The sequence below is a fragment of the Oncorhynchus nerka genome, linkage group LG2, assembly GCF_034236695.1.
Source record: "Oncorhynchus nerka isolate Pitt River linkage group LG2, Oner_Uvic_2.0, whole genome shotgun sequence".
Classification (NCBI taxonomy): domain Eukaryota; kingdom Metazoa; phylum Chordata; class Actinopteri; order Salmoniformes; family Salmonidae; genus Oncorhynchus; species Oncorhynchus nerka.
This window is the reverse complement of record NC_088397.1, coordinates 38931023-38946340: the sequence shown is the minus strand read 5'-3', so window position 1 is coordinate 38946340 and position 15318 is coordinate 38931023.

Here is a 15318-nt window from a genome sequence, read left to right as displayed (position 1 = left end):
TTCCTTCTTAATGTGTTTGATCCAATCAGTTGTGTTGTGACAAGGTAGGGGTGGTATACAGAAGATAGCCGGATTCTGGAAAATGAAACTGGTTCTCATGAGGACCGCCACAGGAATGGAAGACCCAGAGTTACCTTGGTTGCAGAGGGTAAGTTCAATAGAGTTACCAGCCTCAGAAATTGCAGCCCAAATAAATGCTACACAGAGTTTAAGTAACAAACACATCTCAAAATCAACTGTTCAGAGGAAACTGTGTGAATCAGGCATTCATGGTCGAATTGCTGCAAAGAAACCACTACTAAATGACACCAATAAGAACAGACTTGCTTGGGCCAAGAAACACAAGCAATGGACATTAGACCGGTGGAATTTGGAGTCCAAATGAGAAATTTTTGGTTCCAACCGCCATGTCTTTGTGAGACGCAGAGTAGGTGAACGGTTGATCTCCTTATGTGTGGTTCCCACCGTGAAGCATGGAGGAGGACGTGTGATGGTGTGGGGACGCTTTTATGGTGTCACGGTCAGTGATTTATTTAGAATTCAAGGCACACTTAACCAGCATGGCTACTGTAACAGTTTAGCTTCCGTCTCTCTCTTCGCCCCTACCTGGGCTCGAACCAGGGACCCTGTTGTGACGTGCACACCAATTGAATTGGTGTGATGTGCACACCAATTGAAATGCTAATAGCGCACCCCGCTAACTAGCTAGCCATTTCACATATGTTACACTCACCCCACTTTTGACCTCCTCCTTTTCCACAGCAACCAGTAATCCGGGTCAACACCATCAATGTAACAGTTTAGCTTCCGTCGCTCTCCTCGCTCTTACCTGGGCTCGAACCAGGGACTCTCTGCACACATCGACGACAGCCACCCTCGAAGCATCATTACCCATCACTCCACAAAAGCCACAGCCCTTGCAGAGCAAGGGGAACAACTACTTCAAGGTCTCCGAGCGAGTGACGTCACCGATTGAAACGCTACTAGCGTGCACCCCGCTAACTAGCTAGCCATCGGTTACACTACTGCAGCATTCTGCAGCAATACACCATCCCATCTGGTTTGCGCTTAGTGGGACATTTGTTTTTCAACAGGAAAGTGACCCAACACCCCTCCAGGCTATGTAAGAGCTATTTGACCAAGAAGGAGAGTGATGAAGCGCTGCATCAGATGACCTGGCCTCCACAATCACCCGACCGCAACCCAATTGAGATGGTTTGGGATGAGTTGGACCGCAGAGTGAAGGAAAAGCAGGTGCTCAGCATATGTAGGAACTCCTTCAAGACTGTTGAAAAAGCATTCAAAGTGAAGCTGGTTGAGAGATTGCAAAGCGTGTGCAAAGCTGTCATCAAGGCAAAGGTTGGCTACTTTGAAGAATCTTTTATATTTTGATTAATTTAACACTGTTTTGGTTACTACATGATTCCAAATGTATTATTTCATAGTTTGTCTTCACTATTACTCTACATTGGAGAATATAGAAACAATATTGAAAAACCCTTGAATGAGAAGGTGTGTCCAAACGTTTGAGTGTGTCACGACTCCCACCGAAGGTGGCTCCCCTGCCTGTTCGGGCGGCGCTCGGCGGTCGCTGGTCTACTAACCGCCACCGATCCCTTTATCCTTTTCTGTTCGTTTGGTCTTATTGGTTGCACCTGTCCCTTATTTTGTTTCTTAATTTATGTCTATCTAAGCCTGTTAGGCCCACCTATGTTTGTGCAGGATTATTTTCTGGACATCGAGGGGTGTGCGTCTTTGTGTTCCTGTCTGTTTGTGCCCTGTGTTGGGTCGGACTATTTTTCTGTCTATTTATCGCCTATTGTTTTGGGCGTTCGTTTGGGAATCCCAATAAAGACGGTTTTCCCCAGTATCCTCTGCTCTCTGCAATTGACTTTGCACCCATCCCTCCAGGCGATTGTGACAGACTGGTACTGTATATAAAGGCTTAAATGTAAAAACAAATGTGTTAACACCTAGGAAGTTCTCACTAACAGCTACCGTTAGCAGGCTAGCAATTGCTGTGAAGTAACCAAAATTATTTGAAATAACAGTTGAGGTAGCTAGCTATGTAATCTAACTCAACATTTAATTACTAAAAACAAATTTAAATAAATACAAATCTGATTTGCGAACACCGTCTGATTTGCGAACACCATCACATGTGCGCTTACTGCGCTACCGAAACACTGTTAATTAACCAAACAACAGTTCATTTGCACTGACTTAAATGGTAACTACACAAAAGTTTCTTAGATTTTTCACAGACCATAAAAGTGGTCCACTGATGCGGTTTAATCATTGTTGTGAACACAGAAAATCAAATGTTGTAGTATTTTTAAATTTAAAAAGTTGGGGGAAAACCAGAAAAAACAGGGGATATCCAAATCCTGAAAAAACAAAACTGAGAAAACAGAATTTTAAAAAGCGAATACAGAATTAGGCTAAATATTTAAATTGATTTTAAAAGGCCCTACTAATGTGTTTTGCTCTGCATGACTGCATTTTCGAGTGTGTGTCATCCTGCAGCACAGAATTTTCGGGAAAGTTGAGGTCAGATCCAATGTTGGCTTTGCACCCAAGAGGGTTGGCCATCCTATAAATATTTTAGAGTAATATAATATATGCCATTTACATTAACCCCCTCTATTATTTTTTTGTATCTTTATTGTTTTGCACTAACTCTCTTGCAATAGCTCTATGCACACTGACTAGACTTCACCCACACACTCACACATACTACACTGACACTACAACACACACACACGCATACATACAAACACACTACATACTCTCACACACATTAATATTGACGCCAAACACACACACTCACATATAGACACTTCCACACTCTTCACATACACTGTTGCTACTCTGTTTATTATCTAGTCAGTATAAATATATGTGCATATTATGTGTGAGTGAGCAAATTAAGGAGTGAGTGTTTGTGTGTGTGTTGGAGTGACGGTGTGTGCGAGTGTGTAAGGCCCCGAGAGTGTGCATAGAGACAGTGCAAAGATTTAAATAAAAGGTTAATAAAGATACAGGTTAACTCAGATAGTGTGTGTAGCTATTTCGTTAGTCGTATTGCTTGGAGATAGAAGCTGTTCAAGAGCCCGATGGTGTCAGACTTGATGCACTGGTACCTCTTGTCGTGCGGCAGCAGAGAAAATAGTCTATGGCTTGGGTGGTTGGATTCTTTGACGATTTCCTGGGCCTTCTTTTCACATAGCCTGATATAGATGTCCTGGATGGCAGGGAGCTCGGCAGCCGGTGAGGTACTGGGCTGTCCGCACAACCTTCTGTAGCGCCATGCAATCGAGGGTGGTGCTATTGCCATACCAAGCAGTGATGCAACCAGTCAATATATTCTCTCTGGTACAGTTGTAGAACCTTTTGAGGATTTGAGGGCCCATGACAAACTTTTTCAACCTCCTGAGGGGGAAGAAGTACTGTCGTGTCTTCTTCATGACTGCATGTGTGTGTTTGGACATTTTTAAGTCTTTAGTGAGTTGAACACAGAGGAACTTGAAGCTGTCCCCGTTTCCTGTAGTCCACCATCAGCTCCTTGGTCCTCTCTGTAGGCTGACTCATCGTTGTCAGTGATCAGGTGTTGAGTCGTGCGTGGGCACACAGTTGTGGGTGAACAGGGAGAACAGGAAGTGACTAAGCACACGCGTGTGGAGTCCCTGTGTTATGGGTCGGCGTCGCGGAGGTGATATGTCCTACCCTCACCACCTGGGGTCGGCCCGTCAGGAAGTCCAGGATCCAGTTGCAGAGGGAGATGTTCAGACCTAGAGTCCCAAGCTTGGTGACGAGCTTGGAGGGGACAATGGTGTTGAACGCTGAGCTGTAAGTCAACATAGATATTCCTCTTATCTAGGTGGGTGAGGGCAGTGTGGAGAGCAATTGAGATTGTTGTCTATGGATCTGTTGGAGCGGTATGCAAATTGGAGTGGATCTAGGGTGGCTGGGATGGTGGAGTAGATTTGTGCCATAACCAGCCTCTCAAAGCACTTCATGATTACAGAATTGCTACAGGGTGGTGGTCATTGTGGCATGAAGCTTTAGAGTGTTTAGTAACAGGAATGATGTGTGGTCATCTTAAAACATGTGGGGATTACAGACTGGGACAAGGAGACGTTGGTGAGGGTAGGAAACAACATCTGACCCCGCTGATCCTCAACACTGGGGCCCCACAAGGGTGCATTCTCAGCCCTCTCCTGTACTCCCTGTTCACATGACTGCGTGGACATGCACGACTCCAACTCAATCATCAAGTTTGCAGATGACACTACAGTGGTAGGCTTGATTACCATGGATACAACGTCACCGATGCATTTTCTAATGAAGCCGGTGACAGAGGTTGCTAGCTCGTTAATGTTATCGACGGAGACTCTAAACATTTTCAAATCCGCACTAGCAAAGCAGTCCTGTAGCATAACCTCTGATTCTGGAGACCATTTCTCAACGGAGTGAATCGTGGCTACTTCCTGTGTCAACTTCTGCTTGTAAACAGGAAGCAAGACTATGGAGTCATCATCAGATTTGCCGAATTGCAGACAAGGGAGGGCCCTGTACGTTTGTTTGTGGGTAGAATAGCAATGGTCTAAAACTTTGTCACCGCTAATGGCGTTGGAGACGTAGGTGGTGCATGTGGTGATGCTTGTATAACAGAGTTAACTTTTTAGGGATAGGGGGCAGTATTCAGAAATTCGGATGAATGATTTGCCCAAAGAAAACTGCCTGTTAACGAGGCCCAGAATCTAGGATATGCATATAATTGGTAGTATTGGACAGAAAACACTCAGAAAGTTCTAAAACTGTATGTGAGTATAACAGAACTGATATGGCAGTCGAAAACCTGAGGAGAATCCATTGAAATGGCTGTCTATGGGAAAATCAAAGGAATTACCTCCCAGATTGCAGTTCCTAGGGCTTCCACTCGATGTCAACAGTCTTTAGAAAGAGTTTCAGGTTTGTTTTTTGAAAAATTAGCTAGAATTTGTAGTTTTTCTAAGTGGCTCTCATTTTGACTTCGTTACTTATCTCCGGTAATGAACATACTATTCTCCGCCTTAAATTTGATTGTTTATTTACATATTAGGGTACCTGAGGATTGATTAGAAATGTTATTTGACTTGTTTGGATGAAGTTTATTGGTAACTTCAGGGATTCCTTTGCATGTATTTTGAACGAGGGAAATATGTGGATTACTGAATCAAGAGCGCCAACTAAACTAGACATTTTGGGGATATGAAGGACTTTATCGAACAAAACAATCATTTGTTATATAGCTGAGACCCTTGGGATTGCAAACAGAGGAATATCTTCAAAGGTAAGTGATTTATTTTATCGTTATTTCTGACTTTTGTGACGCCTGTGCTTGTTTGGAAAATGTTTTTAATGCTTTTGTATGCAGTGCGCTGTCCTCAGATAATCGCATGGTATGCTTTCGCGTAAAGCATTTGTTTAATCTGACAAAGTGGCTGGATTGACAAGAAGTTAAGCTTTTCAACGATGTAAGACACTTGTATTTTCATGAATGTTTAATATTACAAATTTTGTATTTTGAATTTCGCGCTCTCCAATTTCACTGGATGCTAGCGCCCCACCTGTCCCAAAGAGGTTTTAAGCTCACTCCACAGCTAGCTTGAAATATTGCCAATGGAGCTATCAAACAGGATCCTTTTCCTATAGCTCAATCAGTTCATACGTTGTCAAGCGGGTGGCCACCTGTGTTGGCAAGGTAGAGGACCCTGGTTAAGCCAAGTCATAGGCAATTTAAGGGAGGCAGCGCTATATACTAAGATAGCACAGTGATGCCGGTTATGCTTGTTTGATTGAAACTCAGAGGATAAGTCATGCACTATTAAGTCCTGTAAGTGGTTCCACCAAGATTTGTAATACAGGGGTATGATGAATGAAAGCTGGAATAGGACGACAGACCTCAATCTACTATTCCTACCTGATGTCAAGATGGGCATGGGCTATATTTGTATTCACCTGATTCACCTAGCTTATTCAACTGACTGATTTATCTTATTCACCTGACCTCTATAGCCTAAAAGGCCAAAAGAAAGTCACGTAAAATAATCGAAGTGAACTGTGCTAGCCATTGAACATCTTCCCACCTTAGCATTCAAGCCAGGTAATCAGGACACCTCACCATACAGATGGTCCTACACAAGTGTAATGACTGAATGATACATGTAGGCAGTGATGAAAAAAGTATCCAATTGTCATACTTGAGTATAAAAGGAAAGATACCTTAACTTCTTGACGCTACCCATCCCTGTCGCGGGATCATTTTCGTCAGCAACCGCTGAATAGCATCGCAACAGTCAAATAATATTACAAAAAAATATTCATATTCATGAAATCACAAGTGCAATATTGCAAAACACAGTTTAGCCTTTTGTTAATCCACCTGTCATCTCAGATTTTGAAATTATGCTTTACAGCGAAAGCAATCCAAGCGTTTGTGTAAGTTTATCGATAGCCTAGCATCAGGAAGCTTGGTCACGAAAATCAGAAAAGCAATCAAATTAACCGTTTACCTTTGATGATCTTCGGATGTTTTCACTCACGAGACTCCCAGTTACACAACAAATGTTCCTTTTGTTCCATAAAGATTATTTTTAAACCCTAAATACCTCCGTTTGTTTGTCACGTTATGTTCAGAAATCCATAGGAAAGCGCGGTCACAACAACGCAGACGGAAATTCCAAATAGTCTCCATAATGTCCACAGAAACATGTCAATTTTTTTTTATAATCATTCCTCAGGTGTAGTTTTTAAAATATATATTCGATAGTATATCAACCGAGTGTGTAGGTTTTTAAATAATTAGCGGGAGGAACAATGGCCGCTTTACTCTGTAGCGCAAAAACTCACTCTGAGAGCCCCCACCTATCCACTTATGCAATGTGATCTTTCACGCTCATTTTTCAAAATAAAAGCCTGAAACTATGTCTAAAGACTATTGACACCTTAGGGAAGCCATAGAAAAGGGAATCTGATTGATATCCCTTTAAATGGAGGATAGGCATACATAGGAACGGAAGGGTTTCAAAATAAGAGGCACTTCCTAATTGGATTTTCCTCAGGGTTTCGCCTGCAATATCAGTTCTGTTATACTCACAGACAATATTTTGACAGTTTTGGAAACTTTAGAGTGTTTTCTATCCTAATCTGTCAATTATAAGGTTGTTTACTTTGGGAACGTCATTTTTTCAAACATAAAAATAGTGCTCCCTAGTGCCTATAAGAACATTCAATAGTCAAAGGAATATGAAATACAAACGGTATAGAGAGAAATAGTCCTATAAATACTATATTAACTCAACCTAAAACCTCTTACCTTGGAATATTGAAGTCTCATGTTAAAAGGAACCACAAACTTTCATATGTTCTCATGTTCTGAGCAAGGAACTCAAACGTTAGCTTTTTTACATGGCACATATTGCACTTTTACTCCTCCAACACTTTGTTTTTTCATTATTTAAACCAAATTGTTTCATTATTTATTTGAGGCTAAATAGATTTTTATTGATGTATTATATTAAGTAAAAATATCTGTTCATTCAGTAATGTTGTAATTGTCATTATTACAAATAAAAAATAAAAAATAAATGGCTGTTTAACTAGTATCGGCTTTTTTGGTCCTCCAATAATCGGTATCGGTAACGCCGTTGAAAAATCATAATCGGTCGATCTCTAAAAGGAACCACTATCACTGCCCGGCCATCCCGAGTTCAGCTGGCTAGTCAATTGGGCATTTCTGCAGTATATTAGAGCATGTCAAATTCGTGATGGTAAATACCCATTGTAAGACATTGCAAATGGAAAGTACATTTCCAATGTTTTTAATGAGGGATTTACCATCACCAAATTGACATGCTGAAATCAACACCAACGAGCGATGGAAAGGAACCACTATCACTGCCCGGCCATCCCGAGTTCAACGGGCCAGTCAATTGGGCCTTTCTGCAGTATATTAGAGCATGTCAAATTCGTGATGGTAAATTTCCATTGCAAGACATTGCAAATGAACAGCCATGCACCTGGTTATCTGAAAGGGTTACCAGTAGCATATTTTTTAAATGGTTTTTAAAACCTGTTAACCTGTTAGGGCTAGCCCTGAATACTGCCCCTTCTGGAGGAATTCGGCACCCGTACAGGTTCCCCAGGGGGTACCACACCTCCCGCTCAACTGAAACGGTGGCGCACAGAATGCAAAAATATTCCTAGAAATATTTAACCTCCACACATTAACAAGTCCAATAGCTCAAATGAAAGATAAACACCTTGTTCATCTACCCAGCGTGTCAGATTTCTAAAATGTTTTACTGCGAAAACATAGCACATATTTATGTCAAACCACCACAAAGACACAGACGATATACAGCCATTTTGTCGAACAAAAGATGCAATCACAAACGCAGGATTAAAAGAAAAATAATTCACTAACCTTTTGAAAATCTTCATCAGATGACAGTAATAGGACATGTTACACAGTACATTTATGTTTTTTTTCAATAATATGCAATTTATATCCATAAATCTCCGTTTACATTGACACCATGTTCAGAAAATGCTCAAAAATGTCCGGAGAAATTATAGATAGCTCCGCCAGATAACAGAAATACACATCATAAACTTTGACTAAATATACATGTTCTACATATAGTTAGAAAGATACACTGCTTCTTAATGCAACCGCTGTGTCACATTTATTTTTAACGTTACAGAATTAGTTCACTATGCAATAATCTGAGACGGCGCTCAGACGTAAGCAATATTTCTCCGCTATGTTGGAGTCAAGAGAAATACAAAATTACAACATAAATATTCCCTTACCTTTGATGGTCTTCGATCAGAATGTAGTGGAAGGAGTCATACTTACCCAATACATCGTTTTGTTTCAGTTCGTGTGTCCTTATAGTAGCATCTGCTACCACTTTCAGCTGAAATGCACCCAAAATGACTTCTGGTCCCGAACAGTTGCGCATCAAAACTTCAAAATTACAAATTATATGTCGACTAAACTGGTCAAACTGAGTGCAGAATCAAGCTTTAGGATGTTATAAACGTACAAAACAATTCTCAATTCAACCGGACAATCGTACTTCTTCTCAGGCAATCTGGAACAGTCTGTGTCCAATTCGCGCCCTAACGCACATGTATTTTCTCACGACACCCACTCTTTTGCCTCCCAAAGGGTCAAAGCTCGCGGGATTTGCACAATTAAACACTTTACTGAATGAGGACATCTAGTGGAAGACATAGAAAGTGTCTCCAGATCCATAGCTGGTTGGGAAGGGTGGGGGCGATGACATCAAAGTTGCCCCAAGTTTCAGGATTCCAAAACTAGTTTGGGAGATTGCCTGCCCTGTGAGTTCTGCTATACTTACAGACATAATTCAAACGGTTTTATAAGCTTTAGAGTGTTTTCTATCCAATAATAATTATTATATGCATATATTAGTAATTTTGGACAGATTTTTTTTCAGTTTACGCAATTCATCCAAAGGGGGCAGTATTATGCCTAGCCTTAACAGGATTTATTAATGCCTTTAGGGGGGTGCAAGGGGTCCATGGCCGGGTAGGGAGCACACCCCACCCATGCTCATTCTTTTGGATGTTTTTCAAAAAATATTTTAAAAAACGACAGAATCCCACTTCTCTCTCATTGCACCAAATCTTACTTCCTATGACTTCCTATGATCAAACATGACAAATAGTCCTTATAAGTTGATTCAGGGCTCAACATAGTGATATATATAATTTGGACAGTATAAATACCATTTGGATATTTCTTATGCCATTTGGACACGGTTTACTGACTTTTGGGTTCGGAAGCCGACTTCCTATGATCATATATTTAAAATGGACAAAACATAGGCCTTATGGACAAACTCAATAAAAGAAGACAAATGTATGTTCATACGGTTATTACATATGTATAACTGACAAAAAAAATCCATGTTTTGTCCAAAAAATGGTCCAGATAGCACTTTTTTAGAGGGGGTTGTAATCTTTCAAAATTTGACCCCTGGGTCTTGACTTTGTGACCATTTGCCATATGAAAATCTATGGTAGAGCGCTCTAGCCATCTTTGGGAGTTTTGGGGTATGACACTTTTGCCATGTTCCACTTGCCATATGGTTTGGATGAACTGCCGTCCATTTGAGTGGTATTTGCGATTGTGTATATGGTTCGCCCAATGGCAATAAGTTGCCATTCATTTTTGTCCATTTCATGGGGGTCTTCCCTTACCAAGGGAACTTGGGTGACATCGGATTCTCCCCGTGTTGTAGACACCGGGGACTTCCAGGATTCCCCGGAGGTGAGGTGGGAGCTGTGGACGAGCGAGTGTGACCGGGAACAGACCTCCACTCTGTCCTACGTTCTCAAAGCTGGCCATTGATCAATATGGTCAAGGCTATGAGAGAGTCGAGGTCCATGGGAAGCTCCCAGGCTGCACGCTCGTATTTAACCACCTCTGATAATCCATGAAGGAATGTGTTGAACAGAGACTCCGGCGGCCAAAGTGCGAAAATCCACCGCGTATTCTGCGACACTACGGGAGTCTTGACGCAGTTGAAGTAGATTCCGAGCAGCCTCTCCACCGGACAACCGAGAATCAAACACCTTTCTAACCTCCGCCACAGACTCCTCCAGACTGAGGCAAACAGTGGATTGTTGCTCCCACACTGCAGTAGCCTAGGTGAGTGCCCTCCCAGACATCAGCATTATCAGGTAGACAGCTCGAAGATGAGGGAGCACGGAGAGAAACGCCCGGCAGGTTCCTGGATCTCCAGCGTAGCACTCCAGAGGAGGTAAGCGAAGTTCTTGAGAAGCCGGGGTAGACTGGGGAGAAGACTCACTGGTAGCAGGGTAACTGAGAGTCTGGGGGGTTACCATAGTGGCTTGCTGCCTAGTAGATAATCATCAGTATTGTTCGAGCAATGCATTGAAAGTGTGATCCTGTCGTTCTTCCAAGGTCTGGAGTCCTTTCATAAGGTTTTGTTGTAGGTCCTTGTGTCTTCCACTGGTGGCTCCTTTGGAGGAGACAGCGTTGCGAAGCTGGTCTGAATCTGCTGGGTTAGTCGAGCCCGGTTCGTACTATCACGACTCAGGATATGACCCAGATGCAGACACAGGAGGCATATAGTTCGATTCTCTGAATATTTAATATAACAAAGTTATAAACCTGGTCAGAGTCAGGCAGGTACAGGATGACAGGCAGGCTCGGGGTCAGAACAGGCAGAGGTTGGTAAACAAGTCAGAGTCAAGCAGGTAGAGAACAACAGGGAGGCTTGGGGTTAGGACAGGCAGAAAGATCAGAACCGGGAAGACTAGAAAACAAAAACTTGAGAACAGGAGAAACAGAAAACACGCTGGTAAGACCTGAAAAAACAAGACCAACTGGCAACAGATAAACAGAAAACGCAGGTATAAATACACAGTGGAGAATGGGGAAAAATAGGAGACACCTGGTGGGGGGTAGAGACAAGCACAAGACAAGTGAAACAGATCAGGGTGTGGCAACAAATTAGTAAGTCACTCAGCTTTATGATGACTAATACACTTTATTGGCTAAATAAATAAGTACATTTAATAAATAAATCATACATTCTTTCTGTTTTTCGAGTGAGAGAAAACAAAAGCATAATCAGCACTCTAACTCACCCTTGTGATAGTCTGACACAATGATATGATGCAATTTACTGCAATCTGCAATCTGCCACCATCTACCCAGTTGCGACTCTTCATTTTTTGTTGTTGTTGCCTGCTTTGCATAATATTTTGGCATTAATACGTTTCACATATCAGTTAATAAAGCCGCATACAAACATGGTCTTTTTTTGCTTTCTTGAGTAAGGCAGCTCCAAAATGCAGGTGCTTCAGCCTAGTTCAGTGCTTTCTGTGGTGGTGGGGCAGCCAGCGGAAAATACAGAGCGTAGGGGTTGGTAATGTTCTCTAGTTGCACTGTGTTTGGCTCAGTGTTCTGTCACTCATGGGTACACCACATCACCGCAAAATTCAAAATTGGAGTTACATTAGAAGTGTCCATCCAAGAAGGATCAATATCATTAGCCACAGATAAAATGACATCAAATCATGTTATATATATACCATAGCTTTGATTGGACTGATCATGTCAAAATCAGCTAGCAAACTAGCATTCATCATCATGAATCAAGTCGACAAACTACTTGCAAATCTTTGTCAATCCTTGTCATAAGAGAAATTATCTCTTCGGCCATAAACATTACACAACATGTTGGACATCGCAAATTCAGCAATGAGTGGTTTGGAAGGTATCAGTGGCTAACTGCAAGCATCTCAAAGCAATCACTAGCCTGCTATTCTGTGGAGTGGGGGTGTTTAAGGGTCTCTTTTCTAAGCTTAAAAGGAAAAACCTTCAACACCATGTGCCAGAAAAGTTTGAATGAATTGGCCATGCTGTCAATCCAGCATGACTTCTTCCGAGTTCAAAAAAACTTGAAACGTCAGACTTCAGTGAGTTCAAGACAACTGGGAACACTGAAAAAAAACGAGCGCCGACTGGGAAAATACGTTTTGAACTGTCATCCAGTGTAATGGTAACACAGGCGAGTCAGGAAGCAGGTGCAGTTGTTCAGTTAAATAATAACGAACATGGCACAATACAAAACAAGAGAAGTGTCTGGACATGAAAACAGAACCAATACGGCCTAATGAGAAAGGCTACACAGTGTTAGATAAAGGGGAAGTAATCAAGGTAGTGATGAAGTCCAGGTGTGCATGATGATGGGTCGCAGGTGTGCGTGACGTAACGTGACCCCCAGCTTCTCCATGAAGGCTTTCCATACCTGTGACGTGAATTGGGGGCCATAGTTCCGGAAGACCTATTAGAACTGTGCCTCAGCGACCTGGAGTGCGGTAAGGAGACCAGGCAGAGGGATAAAATGGGAGGATTTAGAGAATCTGTCACAGTTGTTGAAATGAGCGGACCAAGGCGCAGCGTGATTGGAGTTTCCACATCTTTATTTTAGTGAAACAAACAACAACTGTGAAGTACCGTAGTGCTCCATGCACTCACTCAAAACAATATCCCACAAAGCAGGTGGGAGAAAGAGCTTCCTAAATATGATCATGACTAGAACACCACCCTAGAACACCACCCTAGTCACGTTCTGACCTAAACACCATAGAGAACCGAGGGCTCTCTATGGTCAGGGCGTGACAGAATCTGTCCACAACAAACATAATAGTGGTGAAACCATCAAACGGAGGGAGATCCGTAACGAAATCAAATCTATGGACAGATAGGACCAAGGCTGCTGAGGCACGGGAAGGAGCTTCCCAGCTGGAGCGTGCCTGGGAGATTTAGTTTGGGCTCATACGAAGCATGAATTGACATAGCGGGCGATGTCCTGTGCCAAAGTTGGCCATCAGTACTTTGCAGAGATGGATTGAATAGTGTAGGTAATTCCTGGATGTCCAGCAGCGAGGGATGTATTCGCCCAGGTCAACAGCTGATCCCTCACCTCCGTGAGGACGTAAATGCACTCAAGAGGGCAGGTAGTAGGCACGCGTTCCCTCTCCAGAGTCTGGCGGATGTCCACATCTACATCCCAAAACACGGGGCCAACGATATGATGACTTTGTGTACGGGAGCCATAGTGATGAGGAAGGGAAGGCTTTCATATTTTGAGGCAGTGTTCTGTAACGAAGACGCAGAGAGTAAGGGAGCAGGTGCAGTTGTTGCGTTTAATAATAACGAACATGGAGCACTACAAAACAAGAGAAGCGTCTGGACATGAAAACAGAACTAATACTGCCTAATGAGTGAGGCTACAGAGTGAAGAAAAAGGGGAAGTAATCAAGGTAGTGATGAAGATTACTAATGTCATGATTCGACCTCGTTTTTTTCCGAGTTCCCAGTTGTGTTGAAAGCACCATAAATCCAGAGAATGCCAGACTTTGATGACAAAATTTGTACATGAAGGACTGCTGCTCCACCTTCCTGTTCAAGTGAGCACAGCGCAACAAGGTGAGTTCAACAATGACTTGAATTCTGCTACATAAATTATGTACTATGCCAGGGAGATATATACAGTGCATTCGAAAAGTATTCAGACCCCTTGACGTTTTACAGAATTTTTACGTGACAGCCGTATTTTAAAATCGATTAGATTGTTTTTTCCACTCATCAATCTAGACACAATAACCCATAATGACATAGCAAAACCAGGTTTTTAGAAATATCACATTTACATAAGTATTCAGACCCTTTACTCAGTAAAAGCACCTTTGGCAACGATTGTGTTTTCTTGGGTATGACACTACAAGCTTGGCACAGCTGTATTTGGGGAGATTCTCCCATTTTTCTTTGCAGATCCTCTAAAGCTCTGTCAGGTTGGATGGGGTGCGTCACAGCACAGATATTTTCTCACCAGAGATGTTCAATCGGGTTCAAGTCCGGGTTCTGTGCCACGCAAGGACCAGGCCACGCAAGGACATTCAGAGACTTGTCCCGAAGCCACTCCTGCGTTGTCTTGGCTGTGTGCTTAGGGTCATTGTGCTGTTGGGAAGGTGAACCTTTGACCTGTCTGAGGTCCTTAGTGCTCTGGAGCAGATTTTTATCAATGATCTCTCTGTACTTCTGGACATCAGAACTGAGATTACTCACCTCAGATTAGACAAAGAGTTTTTCTTCAATGAGTTGGAAGGGAGGGATATACTACTACAGACACCCGACCAGGCCAAGATCCCCATCATTCGCTGGAGAAGGAAACTGAGATTTTGCGGAAAAAGATCAGGGTGCCTTGTTAGGATCAGGCTAATCTGCCTTTGCTTTCCCTCCTGCTAGCTAACGTTCAATCGCTAGAAAATAAATGGGCCGAACTGAAAGCACGTATATCCTACCAACGGGACTTTAAAAACTGTAATATCTATGTTTCAGCGAGTTGTGGCTGAACGGCGACATCAAGAATATACAGCTGGCCTGTTATACACTCTATCTTCAGGATAAGACAGCAGCCTCTGGTAAGACACGAGGCGGGGGCCTATGCATACAGTGGGGAGAACAAGTATTTGATACACTGGCAGATTTTGCAGGTTTTCCTACTTACAAAGCATGTAGAGGTCTGTAATTTTTTATCATAGGTACAATTCAACTGTGAGAGACGGAATCTAAAACAAAAATCCAGAAAATCACATTGTATGATTTTTAAGTAATGAATTTGCATTTTATTGCATTACATAAGTATTTGATCACCTACCAACCAGTAAGAATTACGGCTCTCACAGACCTGTTAGTTTTTC